At 39.8% G+C, this 23364-nt stretch overlaps 1 protein-coding gene and 1 non-coding gene across 3 annotated transcripts in view; one reads left to right on the top strand and one right to left on the bottom strand.

The window, feature by feature from the left end:
- Positions 1-23364, top strand: part of LOC131919552 (STAM-binding protein-like) — a 231578-nt gene that overhangs the window by 102727 nt on the left and 105487 nt on the right. The gene's annotated exons all lie outside the window — the stretch shown is intronic.
- On the bottom strand, positions 18045-18176 carry LOC131903208 (small nucleolar RNA SNORA13). The gene has a single exon (XR_009377453.1). It is a non-coding gene; the product is annotated as a small nucleolar RNA SNORA13 (small nucleolar RNA).

Below are 23364 nucleotides of genomic sequence, written 5' to 3'. Positions count from 1 at the left end.
GTTTTTGAAGAAGGAAATTGAAGAAGGTACCAGAAGATGGAAAGATCTTCCATGCTCATAGATCAGCAGGATTAATGTAGTAAAAATGGATATCCTATCAAAAGTAATCTACAGATTCAATGAAATCCCCATTAAAATTCCAACACAATCCTTTACAGTCCTTGGAAGAATGATACTCAACTTCATATGGAAAAACACAAAATCCAAGACAGCTAAAAAAACAATCCTATATAATAAAAGAACTTCCAAAGATATCACCATCCCTGATTGCAAGCTATACTACAGAACTCTAGTAATAAAAACTGCATGATATTGGCATAAAGACAGGTGGATCAATGGAATCAAATCGAAGCCCCAGGCATAAGTCCACACACCTATGAACACCTGAAATTTTTTTTTATAAAGAAGCCAGAAATATACAATGGAAAAAAGAAAGCAGTGGGAGCAGGGCCTGTCTCCGACTCTTTTGCCTACTTGTGTGATCCTTCTCCTCCTACAGGTTGCCTCATCCAGCCTTGATGTGATGATATGTTCCTGGTCTTAGGGTAGATTGGTATGCTGTGGTTGGTGGATATCCCCGAGAAGCCTGATTTGACCTAAGGCCCATTCCATGAAATAGAACCCATACCTTACACTGTTTGGGTGACCAAGAACCTTTGACTAGAATGCCAAGAGACTTAAAGTAAACCCAAATATTGCTATTCTAACAAACAAAACAAACTAAAACAGAATACATAGCAATAAATTGACTCCTAATGATATTAGATATAGATCATTGCTTTACTCAGACATCATCAGAGAAATTTCTCCTAGAGCAGATGAGAACAAATACAGACACCCACAGCCAGACATTATACAGAGAGTGAGAAACCTTGGAATACTTGGCCCTAAAACAGATGTGTCCATCAAAACCTTCCCCTCAGGGCTCAGGAAACCCTGTAAAAGAGAAGGCAGAAAGTGTAAGAGCAAGAGGGATTGGAGGACACCATGAGACCAATGCCCTCTAACTTAACATGATCAAAGCACATAGGAACTAGCAGAGACTGCAGCAGCATGCACAGGGTTCTTCAGGGCTCTGTACCAGGTCCTCTGTGTATTTATTATGGTTTCCAGTTTAGTGTTTTGGATCTCTGCTTCTTGTGCTTTCTCTTAGGCTCTTTTTCTTCTGTTTGTTTTGTCCAATTTAGACGTTTTAGTTTTTGTTTTGTGGATGGGTATTGGGGTGGGGCATGGAACTTGTAGATTGCAAGGTCTGATGAGAGGGGTTTGGTGTCGGGGGGAGCCTTCCCACAGGAGTTTTCCCTGCTGGCTGGCAACTGGGTCAGAGTTGGGTGGGTGTTCCCAGGGACTGGCTGTGTCCAATGACCTGGGTCCTAGTGTATAAATATTTACTCTTTGTATGTACTCTTTTTAGTCCTTCCACTGTGTGACAGACCCATCACAATGTTTTGTTCTTTTCCACAAGTCCTTCAGCAGCCAACCACCAGCCTCTCCTGAGCCCCCCATCCTCCTCAGCTTCTGGGAACCTTTCTTCTTTTGTCCACAGTAAGACTGGCTTTTCAAAATCACAAATATGAGAGAATCATCAGGCTCATGTTTCTGTGTCTGCTTTATCTCACTTAACAACACGACTTCTGCTTAGATTCACTTTGTTGTTAGTGCCGGATTTTATCCATTATATGCAAGAATGTGATTGTAAGTACAACACATCATCTTATCTACTCATCTGTCAGTGGACAGTTAGATTGTTCTCACTTGGCACTTTTTGTTTGTGCTGCAGTGGCCAAGGGACAGATAGCTTTCCAACATACTAACTTATTTCCTTTGGCTCTATAAGCTATTTTGAGATTTTACATTTCTGAAGAACTTGTACTGTGTTTTCCATAATGGGTTTTCTAAAGTGCTTTCCCACCACAGCCTGTGTTTCCTTTCTTCCTGTTTCACCAACTCTTGCTATCATTTGTCTTTTTGACACTAGCCATTTTAAGTGCAGCTTGGTGGTATCTCATTGAGGTGTAGACTTGCCCATTTTAAATTGGATTTTGGTTGTTTTTATTATTGAGTTGATGGACTACCTTGTACAATCTAGATATTACCCACTTGTTAGATGCAATATTTGCAAACAGCTTTCTCATCCCATGTGTTACCTTGGCATTCTTTGTTTCCTTTGTCTTGCAGAAGCTTTCTAGCTTGATGTAGTCCTTTTTTTTTTTTTTTTTGCTAGATTTGCTTTTGGGCTCTTTTCAGAAAACTCATGCTGACTTCATTGTTCTCTTTATGCTTCTTTCTGGTACTTTATTCTCTAACATATAACATTTTAGAAGGTATTTTCTCATATTGTATTTTAAGTAAAATATTTCTGCCTTCACTTTCCTCCCTCTAAACCCTCCCCACTCTTCTTCAAATTCATGGCTATTTTAATCAATTATTATTGCATATATATATATGTACATATATAAATATATTCCCAAATATAACCTGTTGAGTTCAGATAATGTTATTGTAGTATGTATTCAGTACTGACCTATTGGCACTGGAGAAACAGTTAGTGTGCTCTTTCCTGAGTAGGACTACCTCTCCTGCTTCAAGATTTACTAATGAGTTCTTCGGATTTTCATCAATTAGAGTTGTTTTTTCTCTGTCAGAAGATTGTGGATATTTTTTAAAAATGAAAATACCAAATTAAGTGTACCGTTGAAACATTCTTTTTCAGAATGTATTAACTCAAAATTAGATAAAAATACAGACAGCTTCATTATTTCAAAAATCTAAACTGGGGAGCATTTATAAAGATGGCCAATAAGAGAATAATTTAAGGCCAGTGAGCATGTCCATTGGATAAAAGAGCTTGAGGTCAAGTCCAATTCCTTGTACACACAGTTGAATGAGAGAATGGACTCCCACCTCTATGTTTATGCTGTGTCATGTGCACCCCAACTGAATAATAAGTTTCAAACTAAATCCATGCAATGAAGTGTGACCACTTAGATGAAGGAAGTAACCTAACATATTGAAATGTGCGCACTATATGTGTTTCAGTGAAGGAAGCATCATGTAGCCACATCGTGTGCAGCATTTTACCATCTTACAAAGTAGAGAAGACCGTGTGAATGCATTAAAACACACCAAAACATCTGTGCCAGACTGTCAGAGCCAGTTGCCATCAGCCAGTGGAATTGTATGTTCAGATAGCTAAAAGGATGAGGACTACAAGTTTCTTTTGATAAGTTATTGCAGGTCACATGCACTTACTTAAAAAGAATAAATGCAATAAAACCAGAAAGTTATGTCAACATTCTTCTGTGAGGAGCAGGGGGAGGAGATGACTCACAGCAAGATAAAGAGCAGGTGATTCCCATTTCTCTTGTGCACTGTCCTGCAGACAGAGACTAGTGATGAACTGGTGCATAAAGATCAGCGCATGTGCCTTGCTTCCAAGTCCTCTTTGCTCTTGTTCCCATGATCAGCTCCAGACTTCTGAGAAGCTTCAATCCTGGCATTTTCTGTGTGGATGTGTGTTCTGGCAGTTCCTCCACAGCTGAGTAGCTCTGCCATGTTGTATTTGTTAGATCCCAGGAACTGGCTGCTCTTGCTTTATAGAGCTCTGTTGTTGTGATGGGACCCGTCTGAGCTCTGCCACCGTGTCATGTGATGCAATTTCTCATGAGGACTGTAGGCTGAAGGAAAAGGTACACAGTGCAAGTGAAGATATTAGCAAACAACCGAGAGCCAGGAGAGTATCCTCAGGGATGAGGGAAGATGGGTAATGGGACAAGATAGAAAAGTACAGCAGCAGGAAGTTCAGTGGCCAGTATTAGTATATTTCCTAGGTTGTTTGCTAAGCCCCAATGTAGGTTATTGCACTTTCTAACCTTGTTTTTTTTAAAGAAATTAAACGGAGGGTGCAGATATAGCTCAGTTGGTAGAGTGCTTGCTTGCCTAGCATGTACAAGTCTCTGGATTTGATCCCTAGCACTGCAGAAACAAGCTGCATGCCTGTTCTCCCAGCATCCTAGCATGTGGGAGGTAGAAACAGGAGTTCAAGGTCATCCTCAGTAACATAGTAAGTTTGAGGCTATCCTGGGCTACATGAGACCCCCTGTTTTGGTAGCAATTGCCTGCATTGTTTGTGGTCTCCTGGCAAGCAAGTAGGGGTGATAGCCCTCCCAGCAAGACCTAATTGCTGGAAGTGCCATAGACCTGGTTTCAGGACATAGAGAAATCAAGCAGGAACTGGGCTGGAGGGTTCCCTCCTGCTGGGTAGATTTCACAGTGCTGGAATGTGGTATGCAGACTGCTGAGATGAATTGTTCTTCATAGTCTTACTCCTCTGCAGCCACTGAGTGACAACTACTCATAAGTTGGACCAGGTGAGGCAATTGGGGTAACAGTGGTAAGTCTTTCATAATGTATCAACTTTCTGATTGGATTTGATGCTCACTCCACAGGAGGGAATTCACATGTGCATTGTAAAACCCGTGGCTAGGGAGGCCCTAGACCATAATGAGGAAGCTATCACTGTTGTTTTGCTAAATAGACGTCATATGTTTGTCACATTGCCTTCTAGATAACAAGGCACAGAAAACTGTGCTGCTGCCATCTTTGGTCAAAGAAGCTTCTTTTGTGGTGGTCCGTGGTAATTGTGGAGACTCATAACTGGTCAAGTATAGAGAATGAGTGTTGGGTTCCTAGTCACAAAGAGCATGTCTGTACCACATCCTCTTAGGCTCTGGGAACATCACAGAAAGTCTGCTTAGAAGGTCTATTATTGCTACAGCCAAGAAAAAAACCAGGAAATTTTGCAACAAATACTGCTAGTGTTGTACCCATTTCATGAAACCCCCCAGAGACCACCAAGGAGCCGGTTTCCGATGCAAGCACATAAGGGTCCCTTTATTCAGGTTCAACCTGGGCCATTTGACAGCAGATGGAAGGAAATGTGGCTGTTGCCGTGAGCCCAGGTGTAGAGAGGTTTTATAGAGAAAAAAATACAAGCCGGGAATTGGCAATTTGGGATTGGGCAAAAGGGATATGGGGCAAAGCGATTTTCTGAAATTATTGGTCTAGACTTTGGGTGCAAAATCACATTTGAAACCATTGGGTTAGACTTTTGGTGGGGAACCACAACTGGCTGAACAGGATTATCTGGGCTGCTCACCAGGATTATCTAGATATCTTTAAGGGCCATAAGCCACAGACAGGATGTCTGCAGGAGGATACTGCTCTGTATCAGTTGTCATGGCACATTCCTGAAGTCTTTCCTGGAACTGAGTACAGCAGGTGGTCTGAGATGGTGGCCCTTTCCCTAAAATGGAGCCTGTAAAGTCAAGTCTAGACCTTCACACTAGAACTGAAAAGAGAAATCGTGAACTTCACACTTGTACTTAGATGGTTAAACAAGCCTCTTACAATTAGAAAATGTAACAACTAGTGAGGAGAGGCCAAAACTCAACACCAATGTTTAACATCAGGATGTCACTAGCTATTAGGAAGCTCCACTCTGAAGTAGCTGGACACACCCACTCATGGTTACAGAGCAATCGCCAAGGCAGATTACACCTTGCTCAATAAGAGTAACCTTTTCCATCAGGTGTAAAGCAAATGATTAGGTATAAAGTATTATCTTTGATCACATACAGTAAAACTAGAACCAGTGAACTGAAAGAAACTTTTTCTGTTTGAGCTCCTGGCTAAAAAACATGTCAGACTGGGAGCTTATAAACAGCTGAAATTTATTTTCCAAAATCAAGGTACCAGAGGACTCAGTTTCCTGTTTCATAGACCATTCTTGTCTTAGTTTGCTTTCTATTTCTGTGATAAGCCCCATGACCATGACCACCACTGCCATGTTGGTAAAGGGTTTATTGCATCTTATAGCTAACAATCCTTCATGAAGGAAGGTCAGAGCAGGAACTCAAAGCAGAAACCTAGAGGCAGGAGCTGATGCAGAAGTCACGGGGGAGTTCTGCTTATTGGCTTGTTCTCCATTGCTTGCTTAGCTTGCTTTCTCATACAGTCCAGGACAACCTGCCTGGGTTGGCTCCACCCACAGTGGGATGGGCCCTCTCACATCAATTATTAATCAAGGAAATTTCCTGAAGGCCAATCTGTTGGGGGTATTTCTCAATTGTGATTCCCTCTTCTCAGATGATCCCAGCCTGTGTCAAGTTGACAAAAAACTAACCAACACACTCCTTTTGACTGTTTTTCCAGATGGTACAAGGTGTAGAGTTCCTTCTAAATCTCCTTAACCAAAGTACAAACCCCATCTGCAATGGTTTACCCTCTTGAGATAAGACTCAGTGGTTGTTGTCCTAGCAACATCACCACCTGGGAGTTGGGAGTTAAGATTTCAGTGTTTAAATTTTGGATAGTGACATAAATACTCAGACTATTATAGAAAGATAAATTTTCCAAACCCTTAGTTACTAAGGAAAGCACTCTGGAAGGGGAAATAAAACATTGATATGAATGGGAATGAAGATAGAAACGCCACTCAACACCATGGACACAGGCAGCACCCAAGAGGAAAGAGCACAAAAAGCAAACAATGGAACAGGACAGTGCTGGATCCAGGACCCTAGGCTTCCACTGGAAGTGTCTGCAAATCATAGCAAACAGAAGAAAGAAGATAGTAAACAGCTGAAGTAAGTAAAGGGACTCTAGCCAGTTCAAGCATGGCAAACATGGCCCTGGTAGGCCTTGCCCTTCTCTCCCATCCCCTCTGCCTTGTTAAAACTGTTAGATTACATTCCTAAAGCTAGCCACCAAGGGCTATACCCTCATTTGGATGCTTTGTCCTCCTGAGGCTGACTACCAAGGTCCAGCTATCAAAGTAATCAAAAGCAATCAAAGTTCAGCAATCAAAAGTCTCCTTTGGCTCAACTAATTAACATACTCAATTAAAATGAACACTCATCCTAACACAGGGTTTCCCCTTGAATTTATAAACTGTCATTTTCCTATGGGTCATGTCTGTCTCCTCTCTATCCAGATAGTCCTTTGTCCTCCTTCCTGGACAAATATCCCTGCCTCCTTTCCCTGATTCCCTTCTCCTCCTCCCTCATCCTCTGTCTCCAATCTTTGTCCCTTATCCCTGCCCTCTCTTTCTCTAGGGCAAATAATCGTCCTTTGTGCTGAGAACTTGATCTTGGGGGTCCTGAACAGACACCACAGTCATCACAACTGCAAGCAGAAAACAGAAAAAGCAGTTAGCACAGTGCAGTTTATTTTAAGTGATAAAATGGACAAAAACATTCATGAAGATTGACAAAGACACAAATCACCAATATCTTCAGCAACATACAGCATGCAATTACAGTCTTCAGACATCAAAAGATGAGAGAATGTGGTCTACAGGGCAACACATACACAGTGACCCATTTAGAAGAGGGTTGGCAATGTGTCAGGCATGTCCACAATTCATCCAGTGCAAAATAGATAATTTGATTCATCTTACAACTATGGAGAAAGTTGATTTCAAAGTTTAAAACTTTCTCAAAAGAAATCTCCAGACACACAGCGTTTCATTGAATAATTAGTGTAGTAAATGTTTCAGTCATAATTGACATTAATTCTACATAGCTTTTAATGAAAGTTTTATTTATTCTTGTTTATGTACATGTGTTTGTATGTTGGTATGTGCACATGAATGCAGAGTCTTCTGAGTCTAGAAGAGTGCCAAGTTCCTTGGAACTGGAATTATAGAAGTTTGTGAGCTCCTGACTTGGATGCAGGGAATTGAACAATGGTCCTCTGCAAGAGTGACAGGTACTCTTAACTGCTGAATTGTCTCTCTAGACCCTATCTTCATCATCTTTCCTAGAAAATAGAAGAGGTAGGAAGACACACCCAAATTTATTTTCTGAAACTACTATTACCCTGGTAATCAAAAATAACACAACCATAGCACAAAAAGGTAAGTTATGACATTATAAGGAAGCAAGGCTAGATTAATATTTAATAAAAGACAATTTATCAAGAGACTAAGAATTTAAGGTAAAAAATCACAAGTTTGATCATTATAAAATAAAACACTACATAAAGGCTAATAATCACAGTAGCATGAATTAAAATATCCTTCCTCAGCCTGCTAAAGAGTGTAAATAACTTACCTTTAAACATCATAGTTAATGATAAAACTGAGTGTTTTCCCTTAAGATGGGAAATGAGGCCAAGATGTCTGCGGTTACCATGTTCATTACAGTGCTGGGGATTCTTGCTAAGGCAGTAAGATGAGAATAGTAAATAAAGCACACATACTAGAAAAGAATGAATAAAAGCTCAGATACCAGAATTTTTATAGGAAAAATTTCAAGGAAGCAAAATGGTAAATAAATACACCATTGAGAACTAATAAAGAGGGAAGATTGAGGTCATCTGACTCAGGATATAAATAGAGTTGAAAGCCTCAGGAAATTCTCTAAACTTACAGCATTCGCAAGGCCACTGGCCAAGGTTGTAAAGAAATGACAATTCCTGGTGAGGTAAGTTGATTCAACAGATAGAATCACCAGCAAAAAGCAGTTTAGGAGGCAGTGTCTGTAAGCCGTCAGCCATCTTGAAGTTAGATTTTGGGCAGTGAAGCTGCCTTTGAGTCATTCATGCTGATGTAAAGACAGCAGAAAGAATATCAGATGCTGAATTTCTCTGACTGGCTTCCTGCATCTTGTGCTGCACCCCACCCTGCTTCGATATAATATGGAGATCTGGTCCATGACAAAGTGCCAACCACATTTAGGATGATATCACTCTTCAGGTAAACCTCTATAGAAATACCTTCATAGGGACACTTAGAAATATGTTGTCTAGGTGAATCCAAACTCAGTTAAGGTACTGGAGAGATGACTCAGAGGTTAGAAAAAAAATTCCCCCTTTTCCAGAGGAACTGCGTAGTTCTTAGCACTCACACTGAACATTCAAAGCTACATTTAATTCCAGTTTCAGGGGACCCAGTGCCCTTTCTGGCCTATGCGGGCACCAGTACTAATGTAAGCCACTCCCCCTTCACACACACACACACACACACACACACACACACACACACACACGTAGATATAACTAAAAATTAAATCTAGTTGACAATCAAGATTTATCATCATGGTAGACTTTAGTGGATAAATCCATATTGAGGATAAATGTGGATTTTCCCTCATATTTTATGTAATTATATTTGGAGGGGTCATGATTTCTGTGGATTTGTGCCAGAAGTGAGATAGAACAGGTTACCAGGTGATGGTTGTATAAAACATTAAGATGAAGAAAGTCAGTGTGTAAGTATGAAGCCAGGGAGAATTATAACATCCAATATACCTGAAAAAGAAAAATAAAACTTAACTGATCTAGTCCTCAGATGGGAGAATGGGAGTATGGTGTCAAGTGTGACCAGTAGGGAACTTCTGCAGTATAGACAGAATGCAGGAGGCTAGCTGTTATGGTTTTTGTCTAGTCCCTGAGGAGTGTATTTTTCTGGCTGCACAACACAACTTCAGAGAAGTTAATTAATCCTTTTCACTAAACCTCCCAACATTTAGCACACATCCCCTTGAGCCCCAGAAGACAGAAGGCAAGTTGTAATAAGAAATAAAACCTGTACATATCTGCTGGAAAGTTCTGGAACATAGTTTTCTGCAGAGCACTTCTTATTCTAGATCCTCCTGAATAGGCAATACATGTTCTTTCCAGAAATTGGGGAAAGCATGCTTCGGGGAATGTTGTCAGACTGACCTTGATACAGTCAAGAAGCCTTTGCTGAGAACCTTCCATGAGCTTGGCCCTGAGCCAGTTACAGTCCTTCAGCAATCACATGCCTTACTGTACATGGTCTTTTATGGCCTTTGTGGAATTTGTGCAAAACACAGCAAGGCCACATAACCTTACAAAGCATGGTGCTCTCTTCAGATCAAGTGACCAATGAGGAATAGACACACACTGGGGTCATTTTGCTCTTCATTTGCTGTGTCCTTGTTTTCACCCATTGTTTCAGTGCTCTTTTTCTTTTGTGAGAAATGACAAATGACAAAATGAAACACACATCACCAGCAAGAAAAGTTAGCTCAGAGAAGTGATAGTTTGCCAGAGATAACAAAAATAAGTAACAGCATCATTGCTCAAATGTGCAGAGGATGTCAAAGTCCTTGATATTTTAGCTCATTTCTCTTATTTTCATAGACCATAGCCAACAAATTTACACCACTTCTGTTAGGAACTTTTTAAAGAAACTGAGATGCACGATATATAGATGAGCTAGAAGAACGTATTTTATTTTCACCAAAAATAGCTGCTGATGCTGTTCTCTTCCTGAGTCCATGCTTGTAGAAGATTCAGAGATGCCTGGACTGCTTCCACAAGGACTCCATCCTATTTCTTACATGGAGAGCCAACATAACACATACTTAATGCAATGACTAGCTCTTGACTGTTTCCTCAAGCCTGGGCCTGAAAGTTGTACGCTGATAGACCAGGATCCCATTTACTTTCCTGTTACTGTGACAAACACCATGACCAAGGCAACTTATAGAAGAAATAATTTATTTTGGCTTATGGTTTCAGAGAGTTAGAGTCCGTGATGGCAGGGCAGAGGCAGCAGGAGCAAGAAGCTGAGAGCTCATGTCTAGAACCACAAACACAAAGCAAAGCAAGGAAACTAGAAGTAGGTGGAGGTTTTACTCAAAAAGCCCACTCCAGTGATGAATTTCCTCCATCAAGGCTCTACTTCTAAACCTGCTGTAAGAGGACTACCAACTGGGGAGCCAAGTATTTAAATGCCCAAGACTATGGGAGACATTTCTCACTGAAACCACAACAACCAGCAATGACCTTCCTGGAGAGTGGTGCAGGGACACTGTCCTCTCTCTTTCCTTTACTCACTTTGATGTTGTGTCTTCTTTGTTCTGTACCTGAGAGCAACTCTGTTTGCTGCTGAACACAGACTAGTGAGAGTAGTGTTCTCTCACACAGGAAAGAGAGGAGGTAACATGGAGCAAGTATTTCTTCCTTCACTGGGAGCTGCAAGGTGGAGGAGAGGGGAGCCATTTCTCAACACACAGCTGTGCACAGAGCACCTCTGGGGGTTGTCTCAGGGAATCTAAGACATGCCAATCTATCTTTGGCAGCTTTGCCATAGTGTATTGTATTTTGTTCTGCAAGAGTGATATTTTGATGACCAAAGCAATTTTAGAATCCCGTGGGATCCATGGGAATATCTGAGTTCTGTCTGCAGAGGCATGTAGAGAGAGAACATGCTTTGGGGACAAGCATAGGTAAAAGAAATTGTATTACATCTGGGGAAGTACACAGTAGTAAGAGCTGTAGGACTCTGATAAACAGGGAGTGTACGCTTACACGGCTGTGTTTTGAGAAGTCCACTGTAGCAATTTTGATTTTCATGTGATAAGTTAGATATAGGGATATTGTTTCAGTTATCAGAAAAATCTCATTATTACAAAAATATTTTATATGAAAGATAGTGTGCCCTTCTGATATCCATTTGGCATAAGTTATAGTGCAGGTTGTGTGTGTTTGCTAGTATGGCATTGTATTATAGTGGGGAAAAACTTGCACCTAGAGCCACACGATTTCAAGTCCAGTCTTAAAAGCTTTATCTCTTGCTGCCTGCCCATCCGCTGTTGTCCTTTCCTTTATGGTTGAGAATATCAGCAAGTTGTCAGTTGTCTTTTCACTTTGAGATCTTTTGATGCGTTTAGAAGTGATTCCTCACACTGGAATCATAGCTACTCTCCGGGGAAACCATTAGGGAGACCTCAAAATTAAGAGAAGTCTGACAAAATTAACAGAGAACAAAGTTTAGCCTCCTCAAGCCACATGTTTGTTTCTCTTTCTTAGCTTTACAACACAACTTACATTCTGTCCTTAGCTTATAAGTTGAGTGAGCTTAGCAGCTGGGTACACAGGTCACATTCAACTGGGAGCGCCATCAAGACCCCAAGTGATCTTTTATTATTATAATTTTACAATTATCATGACCTTCTAAAGTATTTCAAACTCAATTATATTTCAATAACAACAAAAGGAACTGACTGAGAACGAGATAGATCTGAGCATATCTCACCCAGTAAGAGGGACAGCATAGGAAATATTTTCCCTTTCATTGACGTAATATGAGGGTATCTATAAATGAAAAATGCATTTCTCATTATGAGTCACATAGTCAAAACCCACAGTTAAGCTAGCAGGAGATCTGTGGTGCAAGTCCCCACCCCAAAATGACCATGACACTGACTAAACAAAAGAGGGCAAACTGAGATGAAGAGGAGTGAGTAGTCATACTAGAAGAATAGAGGACAGAGAAAGAATACTGCTGTGGAGCCTTTCAAGGAGGTGGGAAAGAGAAAGACAGAGAGAGACAGAGAGACAGAGACAGACAGAGACAGAGACACAGAGACACAGAAAGAGACAGAGCAATAGAAAGACAAAGACAGAGACAGACGGAGGAAGTGAGGGAGGGAGAAAGGGAGGGAGGGAGGGAGGAAGAGAGTGAGAGAGAGATTTGATATTTCTCCAGAGTCTGTTAATAGATTGTTGGTGATTTCCAACATAAGACACATATCCCCCTACATCCTTTCTAATTCTGAGCATTTCATAAAATTCTTCCAATAAGAAGTCTCCCTTTGTGAGTAACTTTCAGCTAAGAAGATGTGCCTCAGATAACAGGCTTGAGCATTTGCATCACAGATGGAAGCATGAGCAATCAGGGTTCACTATGTCTCCCATTTGTGTTTTAATATTTTATGGAACCTTGCTACCAATAAGGCATAATTGGAGGTGACAACAAACTTTGTGTCCTCCAGGGGAGGAGAGAGGCTATTTCAGGATGTTTTTCTTAGAGCTCTTCGGAGGCTCTGCTCCCAAGACAGGGCTTAGCTTCCTCCCCAGCCATTCTCACAGGCTGTGTTGGATTGACTGAGGTTAATGCATAAATAAAGTTTATAAGGCACAAGTTCAGGACCATTTCCCACAGAGAAAATGACACAGTAATACAAAACTGCTTTAACAAAAATAAATGTGTGTTTTTCTACATAACAGTCTAACAACTGTGGTGTGTAAGAACAGCAAGAGACTCTTTGATGACAGAGGTCATGTTCAGCAGTACTTCCCCGACTGATTCAAGATATCTCTTCTATGTTGTATGGTAAAAGAGAGTGAATGTGATTATAGGATAATTTCCATTTACAAAGTAATTTTACAACTTAGAAAGAATCTCAGTCCCCAATTTAACAGACAAAATTGTGTATATGATGAACACAGACATATATAGAACTTCAAGTACAGTCGTACGGGCAAATAAATAATTGTCATCTTATTATGTTTTATAATGAATACATAACTATTTTGCAATCAGGGACAGAATAATATCCATAAGATTCTAATAAAAATCTCCTTAACATTAACAAGCATCATTATTCTAATGAGTTCATTATGGTGTTAGCTACCACTGAAAGAGCCTTTGGGAGATTTGCACATATCAAACACTCACTGGAATATTTAATGTAGTACTTGAAAATGGAAGATCAATTATATGCACATATAAAATAGAGTATATACCAAAGTCCAATTATAAAAGATAATTTTCACTAGTCACCTAGAACATCTGGCAGTAACTAGAAACAGATGCTTGTTAGCATAAGAAATACAGTCCCAATATATTGGAAAGACAATTACTTTGAAAAATATCACAAGACATTAATGGCTCCAGTCTGTCTAATGACTCTTCATTGCACTAAAGATTTGTCTTAAATTGTTCCGATTAATATGTAAGCTCTTATATTTAAACCATAGAACTAGTGAATATAATTTTAAAAACTGCTAAATTTAACATGTAATCTGCACAACAAAAGTTTTAAGTGTCCAGCTCAATGAATTTTAATGGCTGTACTCTTACAACCATTGTCTTAATTCTGGTGTAACACATTTCTATCACTTCAAATCACCCCTTCACAGGCAAGCCCCTTCTTGCTTGTCAACACCAGAAACCATCAGTCTTTAACTACTATACTTTAAAAAGCCCCTAACTCAGCATTATAAAATAGTTTGGTATCTAATTTCCCTCACTTAAAATGTTTTTGAGACTGATCCAATATCTCTTATACCCATAGACCTTTTTTGTTGTTTTATTGACTGCATATAGAAACATTTCCCCATTCATCCATGGGTTCTGGAGAATATAAATCTGGTTGTAATATTTGGGACCAGGTCTGCACTAGACATGCTTTAGTTTTGCAAATGTCAACGCATCCCATGAAGGCACTGCATATGTGCCTACCTCTAGACTATCTATTGTGCTGTGTAGAGAATATGTTTGTATATGGATACACTTGCAACAGAAACGTACAAATGAAGTAGAAGTCTTCAATTTTCTTCTTTAAAAAACTTTGTAGGTTGGGCTGAAGAGATGGACCAGCAGTTAAGAACACTTTCTGCTCTTGCAGAGGACTGGCTTTTGATTCTTAGTGCCTATCCTAGGCAGCACACAACCATCTGTAAATCTAGCTCTAGACTCTAGAGGATCCAACACCCACCCACTTTGATCTCTTCTGGTACCTGCATAGATGTGTGTGCACATGCACATATCCTTAAATAAAAATAAGTCTAAAGTTTTGATTCTTTGTTTGAAACAGGGTCTTACTGTGTAACCCTGCCTAGCCTGTTATTCACTATGTAGCTCAGGTTAGCCTTGGCTCATAGAGATCCATGTGCCTCTACCTCTGCAGTGCTGTGAGTAAATGTATGCATTACTATACCTGACCAAGACAGAACTTAAAAAAATTGCTTAGGTGCCCTAGAAATTTGCATTCTAAAGAATTTTGTTTGGGTTGAAACAAAGACTTTACTGAATTCAGAAATAAACTTTGGAAACACTAAACTCTTAGCTATGTTGAATTTTCTACATGAAAGAATTTCTTACTCCATTTATACACTTCTACATATAGGTGTATTTTTTCAAGGGACAGATTTACTTATTCCTTAAGTTTTAGTGTTTTATATTTTTATGCTATTATGAACTATATGCTTTATATTTTTTAAGTTATATTTTTAAAAATTTTTGCTAGTACATAGTTATACAATAAAATTAAACTTGTTTCTTGAGAAATTGATAAACTAACATATTAGTTCTACCACCTGTTATAAATTTTTTGATGTTTTTACCAAAATGACCCCAAATGTAATCTGTATAAACTAATGTAAAATTATTTAGATACTTTAAATTGAAGAACACATATATGAAAACATTTCCCTGATTATACTAAAAAGAGATTATATTCTCTTAAGATCAATCTTGTAAGAGGAGCTTCAGAATGATAGTTAGGGAACTGAATTTATTTTTGTACGATGTGAGATTTTAAGATCAGGGGATATTATAATAAATATAGTAGGGGTAGAAATCCCAACCCTAAAGTACTATTAGAAAGCTTTATTGCCCAATACCTATTTTTTTCTTTGGATGAACATCCTTGTTCATGAAGTCCTTTTTGCATACATACATGTGTACACATGTGCCTTTTTTATTCTTTTTTTTTTATTTTGCAATATGATTCAGTTCTACATATCAGCCACGGATTCCCTTGTTCTCCCCCCTCCTGCCCCCCTCACCTTCCCCCCAGCCCACCTCCCATTCCCACCTCCCCCAGGTCAAAGCCTCCCCCACAGACTGAGATCAACCTGGTAGACTCAGTCCAGGCAGGTCCAGTCCCCTCTTCCCAAGCCGAGCCAAGCGACCCTGCATAGGTCCCAGGTTTCAAACAGCCAACTCAACACATGTGCCTTTTAACTTTTTTATTGTAGTAAATACACATGCCATTTAGTTATGTTTAAGTGATGTAGTAATTTGAATGATAAATGTTGCCACGATCTCACATATTTGAATACTTGATTCCCAACTGTTTATACTGTTTGGAAAGATTATGGAACCTTCAGTAGGCATGACCTTGTTGAAGAAGTATTTCGGCGAGGTTGAGGGGCTTGAGAATTTATAGCCTTATCCCATTTCTAGTTCACTCTGTTTGTGGGTGGGTGTGATCGCTCAACTTCCTATATGCTGTGGAACTAACAAGTTGCTATATGTGCTCTTTTCTGTTGACCTTTATGTGGCACCTGGCCAAGTCCAAATTACATAATAGCCTGCTTTATGTTAGATCTTGATAATTCCATACCTTCATTCACAGCCTCACTTTATTAGTAATGATCTTCTTATAAAGAGAATTTAGTTGGTTGGCCTGTAGAGTTAGCTGATGGTTACAATGTTAATTAATCCTGTGTAGCATGATGAAGTTTGACTGTCATTCTGTTGAGCCACCTGAGTCATGGACATGCTGTTTTTCACAGTATATAATAAGAGGCTGGAGTATTTTGGTGATTTGTTTTTGTGAATTGTTCACATCATTTCTTTTTTCTTTTGTCTCTTCCTTTTTTCTTATAAAAGAAAACATTTAATTGAGGTGGCTTGCTTATATTTCAGAGGTTCAGTCCATTATCATCATGGTGGGACATGGTGGTGTGCAAGCAGACATGGTGCTGGAGAAGTAGCTGAGAGTCTGACAACTTCCATGCAATGGGATGAGAGGCGCTGGTGGGTTGGCGGAAGAGTCACAGGCCATGGTTACAAGAGTTAGAATGGGCTTTATTAGAAAGAGGAGAGAATAGGAGGGAGAAGCCAGGCCTGGCGGAAGGAACAGAGCAGGGGCACAGAGAGGAAACAGGAAGGGGAGGCACAGAGAGAGAGCGTGGAGGTCCGTGTGTAGCTTTTTAAGGTGGGGATGCAGTCGCCTGCTGATGATGTAAGGCATCAGACAAGACCTTGAGCTGTGCATGTAAAGATTCCTAACAGCAAGTGGTCTCCTTTTGTTTCTTCTTTGTCAAGGAGTTGAGGAAATTAGTCCTGTACCCACCAGGAAACATCAGCTGTGTCAGCTGGGAATATGTCATTCATTCAGCTTCCTCAGTCAGCTACCCAAGGTGACAGGGAACATGGGAGAGGAACGATTTTCTTCAATATTAAATATGATTCATACCTTTCCTTTGGCCTTCTGACCCGCCAGCATGGTATACTTCACAGTTGGACTATAGTTCATCTGCAGAAAGAATATGTTGTAGACTCCAACATAAAGCTCATGCCGTTTACACCAAAGCTTTAATGTGAGAGGCTACATTTCAGTTTTGCCCAGCTAGGAACTCTCATATAGAATTGTATGTGTGTGTGTGTGTGTGTGTGTGTGTGTGTGTGTGTGTGTGTGTGTATTCTGAGAACAGATGCATTATAATTGACATTGAATGTCTGAATAATAGATTAATTCTGTTAAATTTAATGATTTTAGTTGTCTACATTGTAATGATACTATTGTGATGAAGGAGGGGAAAGAAGAGGAAGGAGAGCTATAAGAAAAACCAGAAAGAGATAGTGTGCAAGAGAGGGAAGTGAAATAATTAGGAAAGAGCCAATTTTATTTTCTCATAAGTCCTATTAAAAAAGATGTAAAATATGAGATTTTTGAGCCTCAGTTATATCAGCTGAAAGTGGAGGTCATAATACCTACCTGGAGAGTAGAGGTCATAATTCCTACCTGGAGAGTGGAGGTCATAATTCCTAACTGGAGAGTGCAGTTATAATGCCTACCTGGAGAATAGTTGTACAGAATAGTTGTAATGGTGGAAGAAAGGTAAGGAGTTTACCCTGGATGAGATTTTTAGTTTTTTCTTTCATTCATTCATTCATTCATTCATTCATTCATTCATTCATTCATTCATGCTACTTAGTATTTCATGTCCAATTTAGATTTTGATGTTAGACAATTGTCTGCATATTATATTTGTTCTTCCTTCCTCCCTCCCTCCCTCCCTCCCTCCCTCCCTCCCTCCCTCCCTCCCTCCTTCCCTTTCTCCCTCCCTTCCTTCCTTCCTTCCTTCCTTCCTTCCTTCCTTCCTTCCTTCCTTCCTCCCTTCCTTTTTTTATGAATAAGAACCAATGAAAAGAAACAACATTCTCAGCACTGGGCAGTAAATTCACTTACATAAACAAGTTAGGGTAGATTTTCTGCTACTTAGGCAGCTCCTACTTCCAAGATACCAAACTCTAGGGTAAGAAATGGCTGCAAGCATTAACTTATGCCTCTTTTGACACCACTTTCACTAGTGACAAAAGGTGAATGAGCAGCACAAAGGCTAATAATAATCACTATTTCTTTAAGTTATTTTTGTATAAAAGACATTCAAACCTATTTTAGTCCTTCCCTAAAAGTGACTATTTTATCTATTAACTCTTTAATGAAGAATTATTTGCAGTAGAATTATACAAATAATTACATTTTTATTTTTTAGTAGCTTCATACAAGTATATAGTGAATTTTATCCATTCTCAATCCCATTTTTCTCCTTCACTCCTCCCTTTACCACTGAAAATTTTCTTCTTCCTACCCAGTCCCTCTATTGCTTTCATGTCTTTATATGTGTGTGTGACCCCATGAGCTTAATTAGGGTATTAACATGAGACTAGGTAGAAAGTTATTTACTGCAGCATGGCCAGGTTGTCAGGGGCTACACTACTAAGGAGCTACAACCCTTCTACTAGCCACAACAAACTGTCCATAGTCTCTCAAGGAAGGGTACATGAAGGAAGGAAGGGAGGGAGGGAGGGAAGGGAGGGAGAGAAGGGGGGAGGGAAAGAAGGAAAGAAGGAAGGAAGGAAGAAGGAAAGAAAGTGGAGCCTCACGCACCCGTCCTCCTTCCAAGATGAAATGTTGACAGGCTCAGTCTTTTGCATATATACACAGGTACGGTAGGTTCATAAGTATAACTGCCACATCATGTCCAGAAAATGTTTTGTAATGCACATCCTTATCTTCTAGCTTTGTCATTCATTCACCGCTGAGCCTTAGAATGTGTGTGTGTGTGTATGTGTGTGTGTGTGTGTGTGTGTGTGTGTGTGTGTGTGTGTGTGAGAGAGAGAGAGAGAGAGAGAGAGAAAGAGGAATGAGTGAGAGAGAAGGGACCAATCTAGGGCTGAGGGCTCCACCATTCTCTGATTCTCTGTTCTTAGCCTTTTGGTAGGTTAGGACTCTTTGTGTTGACTGCTACCTTCTGTAATACAAAGCTTCTCAGGTGAAGGCTAAGAGTATCTCTGTGTTATATAAACTTGAGCACTTAGAAGACAGTTTGTTCACATGTCCATTTAGAAAATAATAGTAACGAGTTCCCCTCTAGACTCTGTTATCTCCCCAGGCACCAGATCTTGACCAAGTTTATAATATCAGACTTGAGTTCCTTCCTGTTTAGGTAACCCCAAACTCAAAGAGAAAGCACATGTTACCTCCATAATATTCGTGCCACTGCTGGGCACTAATGTGCACATATCCTCAGGTCTGTCCACAACATGCAAGACTACATTTAGATCCTATTAGTTCTCAGATTTTATGAATAAAAATTCTTCCAAGGCCAGGGAAGAACAGGGATAAAAGGCAGGTGTGTGTTAAAATAGAAGGACACACTGAATACCAGAAAGGGAAGATCAATGAGTTCAGTGTAAGTTGGGGTGCCAAGAAAATGCCTAAAAAAGAAACCAGGTGTGAATTTGCAGCTTTTGTTTTGATGAAGCCTTCTTAATATTGATATCTGAATTGTCATAGTTCTTAGCTTTAACTTGACTTATTATAAGGGTATTTTCAATTGGAATTTCATAACCACCAGGGAGTGCATATTCTGTTAGAGTATATATCACCACCTATACAACTGGAGCACAATAGGCATTGGACAGGGAGTGTCAGAAATTCTAGGAAGTCTTCAATGTGCAAAGCAGACGCTGACTAAAAGAATATTCTTAGGTGCCACAGGCCTCTAATATTTAGTGAAGATAATTGTAGCTATCCTTTGATTGGTATGGCAAACATGCATGTAAGTAACTCCATTCTTCCTGGAGGGAGACACTTTTCGATACTATCTGCCTTGAAATAAGAGACAATGGCCTGGGCACTGAGAGTTCTCCTGGCTTGTCCTGTAAACAACACTGTTTTGGTGAACAAGCCTAGCTCCAAAGGTAGACATGCTTGTTTAGGAGTAAATGCAAATTACTTACGCTGACATTTCTTTCCCCCTTAAAGCCACCATGGGCGCAGACAGTTCTCTCTGCAGAAGTATGTGTTCCCTGTAACTCCCAGTGTCCCCTTTGCTTCTCTTTGTGTCCCAGTTTATGGTTACTCACAATATATCCCAGTGCTGACAGCCAGTGTAAATGAAGTTAAGGATGACTTTATAATAGTAAATACCTCAGGGTGCTTCTAGGTTTCTATAAACGTAGGTACAGAAATATACACATGCTGGCCATGGTAGCTTCACACAGGTAGGAGAGCAATGAACTCTGTAATTATTAACAATGTATTTTCTAAAAGTTAATTAATATTTTATACAAGCTAAAAGTCACCTTTATTGATATTTTGTAGTATTTGGAGGCTAAAATGTATCTGATCTGAATTTCAGTAGTTGGAATATCTAAAGCACGTGGCTGTTTAAGCTTTTGATACAGGATCTTACTGTGTTTAGTCTGGGCTCAAACACATGATCTTCCCATCTCAGCCCACTAAATGCTACAGTTGTGTGTGTCACCACCCTTGCGTGAAATAAGTATGTTTGTGCTTCGTTTGCTTTTTTTCAATGTTTATCATCTGTTTATGTGTCTCCATGTGTCTGTGTGTGGATGTGAGCACATGTGTGCATGCCTGCAGAGGAGCTGAACTCAAATCCTCTGGAAGAGAGCAGCACATGCTCTTGGCACCTCTCTTGGCACGCTCTCCAGAATGTGCTGCTTCTTCAGAAAACCTCCTCTTCAGTGAATAGAAAGTTACCAGCCCATCAATAGTATACTTCACAAATGATGTCAATCACTGCATTGCATGTATTGTTCTCCATTTTGATACACATTTAATCTTACTGTTTCATTTTAATCTGGACTGACACTATCAATTAATTATCTGAAATCCAGATTTATATCCTATAAGCTAAATTTTGGGGCAACATAAAAACTAAGAAGGTTGTGTCCTACAGGAACCCCATTATATTCTCCACACCTGCTTTGATGAGGTATGTTTTTCAGACAGAGACAAACATCTCATGCCAAAGATAGTGCAACCAAATCACTGTTAATTATGAAATAAGTGAAGTTGCTATTAATGAGTCTGATCTTAATTTGATGAAAACCCTTAGGTGTATTCATTTTTCTCCTCATATTAGAAGCTCATGGCTATGCTGTTAGACTTAGTTACTTTATCTTTGCTCTGAGAGAATAATCAAATATTGATTTTCATATCTCCTACCCCAAGTTTATATTTGAACTATTGTTGGGTCTATTATTACTTTGCTTACCCACAGAACCTCCCTAGTAAGGCCTTACTCAAGGTCAGAGAATCTGAACTTGCTTTACCCAGCAGGGCTACATAATAGGATAATTTGGCCAGGGGTGTGGGTACCAGGTGTTTTGAAGGGTCTACAACTGGCTGTATGTTGTGCTTTAATCTTGAAAGGGGGAGGTCTTTTGCCTCTCCCTTTGGTAGTGTATACAAAGCCCATTCGAATAATACTCTGGGTGGCTGGGTATTGACCCAGGGCCCTCCTGAAACTATCATGTGACTCTGTCTTTCTTGTCGTCTCAGTCTGTGTTTCTATCTAATACTTTCTCATTCCTCTTTCCTCACCCCAAGAACCCTTTGACAGGCTGGACTCTGACACTTAAGCATCTGCTGTGGGATAATACTTTTGTACACTGGTTTAATAAAATGCTGATTGGTCAGTTACAAGGCAGGAAGTATAGGTGGGATAAGCAGACAAGGAGAATTCTGGGAAGAGGAAAGCTGAGTCAGGAGCTGCCAGCCCATTGTCCAGGGAGCATCATGTAATGGCACACAGGTAAAGCCCCAGAACATGTGGCAACATATAGATTAATAGAAATGGGCTGAGTTTAAGTGTAAGAGCTAGTCAGTAGGAAGCCTGAGCTAATGGCTGAGCAGTTTTAATTAATATAAGCCTCTGTGTGTTTACTTGGGTCTGAGCAGCTGTGACTGGGAGAGACACAGGAAAACTTCCAGCTACAAGCATCAATCTCTTTTGGAATATGACAAGATACAACTTACCCAAGTTGTTTTAAACATCTAACTCTACTCCACCTGAGATGCTTTGGAAATGAGGAGCATCTCCATGGCAGGGAGTGAGGTGGATAAGCCTAAAGAAGTCTCCAGTTGAATCAGTGTGCTCTGGCAATGGAGATCCAGCTGTGGAATTCTTTGTAACCAGTCTGTGTGATAGAAATAAACATAAAATTAATCATGTCAAGCTTAATTAATGAGGGGTTGAGCCATGCTGTAAAGACTTTATGCTGGTAACTGAAATGACCTGGGTGGTACTGATGCATCCAAACATGTGATGACAGAAAAGACTCACAATGTTAATTTCCATCTGTTTTTTTTTTTCCTGAGAAATTGGTGAAATCCACTTAGATAGCTCAATGTTTCACATCTGTGGCCTCAAGTGGAACTGTGTTCTACTCCCTGTTAAATAATTAAAAATGGGGATTCTCATACTAGGTTATTGAATAAACTGCTGTAGAGATTTCAGTTTTCTAGAGTTTTCTCATTCTCTTCTGCACATGCTTTGCTGGTTTGAACTTGTGCTTTCTTAAGACTCCCTTAAATAGCATCATTTAACAATTTTATCAGTAAAGAAGTTTAAGTTTCAAGCAGTGGCTGGATACTTACTAATCTCTAGAGAGTGACTTCATTTCTGCCCTGAATCTACATTTGCCTCAGTATCACTGGCCTTGAGCTCACCCAGGTCCTGTGACTTCTGCCTTGAAACTGCCTATGTCATTGTAGATTCTGCTCTGAGACTGCCCATGTTATTGCAACATTGGCCCTATATTTGCCTGTGTTCCTGTAACTAGGGAGCTAAGCTTGTGATTAAATGTTCCTGGAATTTTGGTACGCTTGTGTTTTCAAGCCAGCAAGATGGATATGTATGCATTATTTCAGAACCACAGCTGCATGTAAATAATTTTGAAATCTCACAGTGTTAGACAATTGAAAACTTCTGTAACTTTCATCAAAGTGAAACTTGGGCTAGACTGAATATATCCACCCTCTCTATTGCCACACAGATTGTGAATAGTCTCATCAGCCATTGTAACTCCAGGAGAGATTCTAGAACTCTGCCTACCATCATCCCTCCCCAAGGCTTATAGTGCTGAAAGTCATAAAAACTATAAACGAGGATTTCATGCCAAAAATTAGACATCTACAAAAGCATCAAACTTTATTTTTCATATTGGATTATATTACTTGTTTAAAGGTATTAGTTGTCATAAATTGTCAGGAC

This window comes from Peromyscus eremicus, chromosome 1, assembly GCF_949786415.1.
Source record: "Peromyscus eremicus chromosome 1, PerEre_H2_v1, whole genome shotgun sequence".
NCBI classification, from domain to species: domain Eukaryota; kingdom Metazoa; phylum Chordata; class Mammalia; order Rodentia; family Cricetidae; genus Peromyscus; species Peromyscus eremicus.
This window is presented reverse-complemented; position numbering and strand designations above follow the sequence as displayed.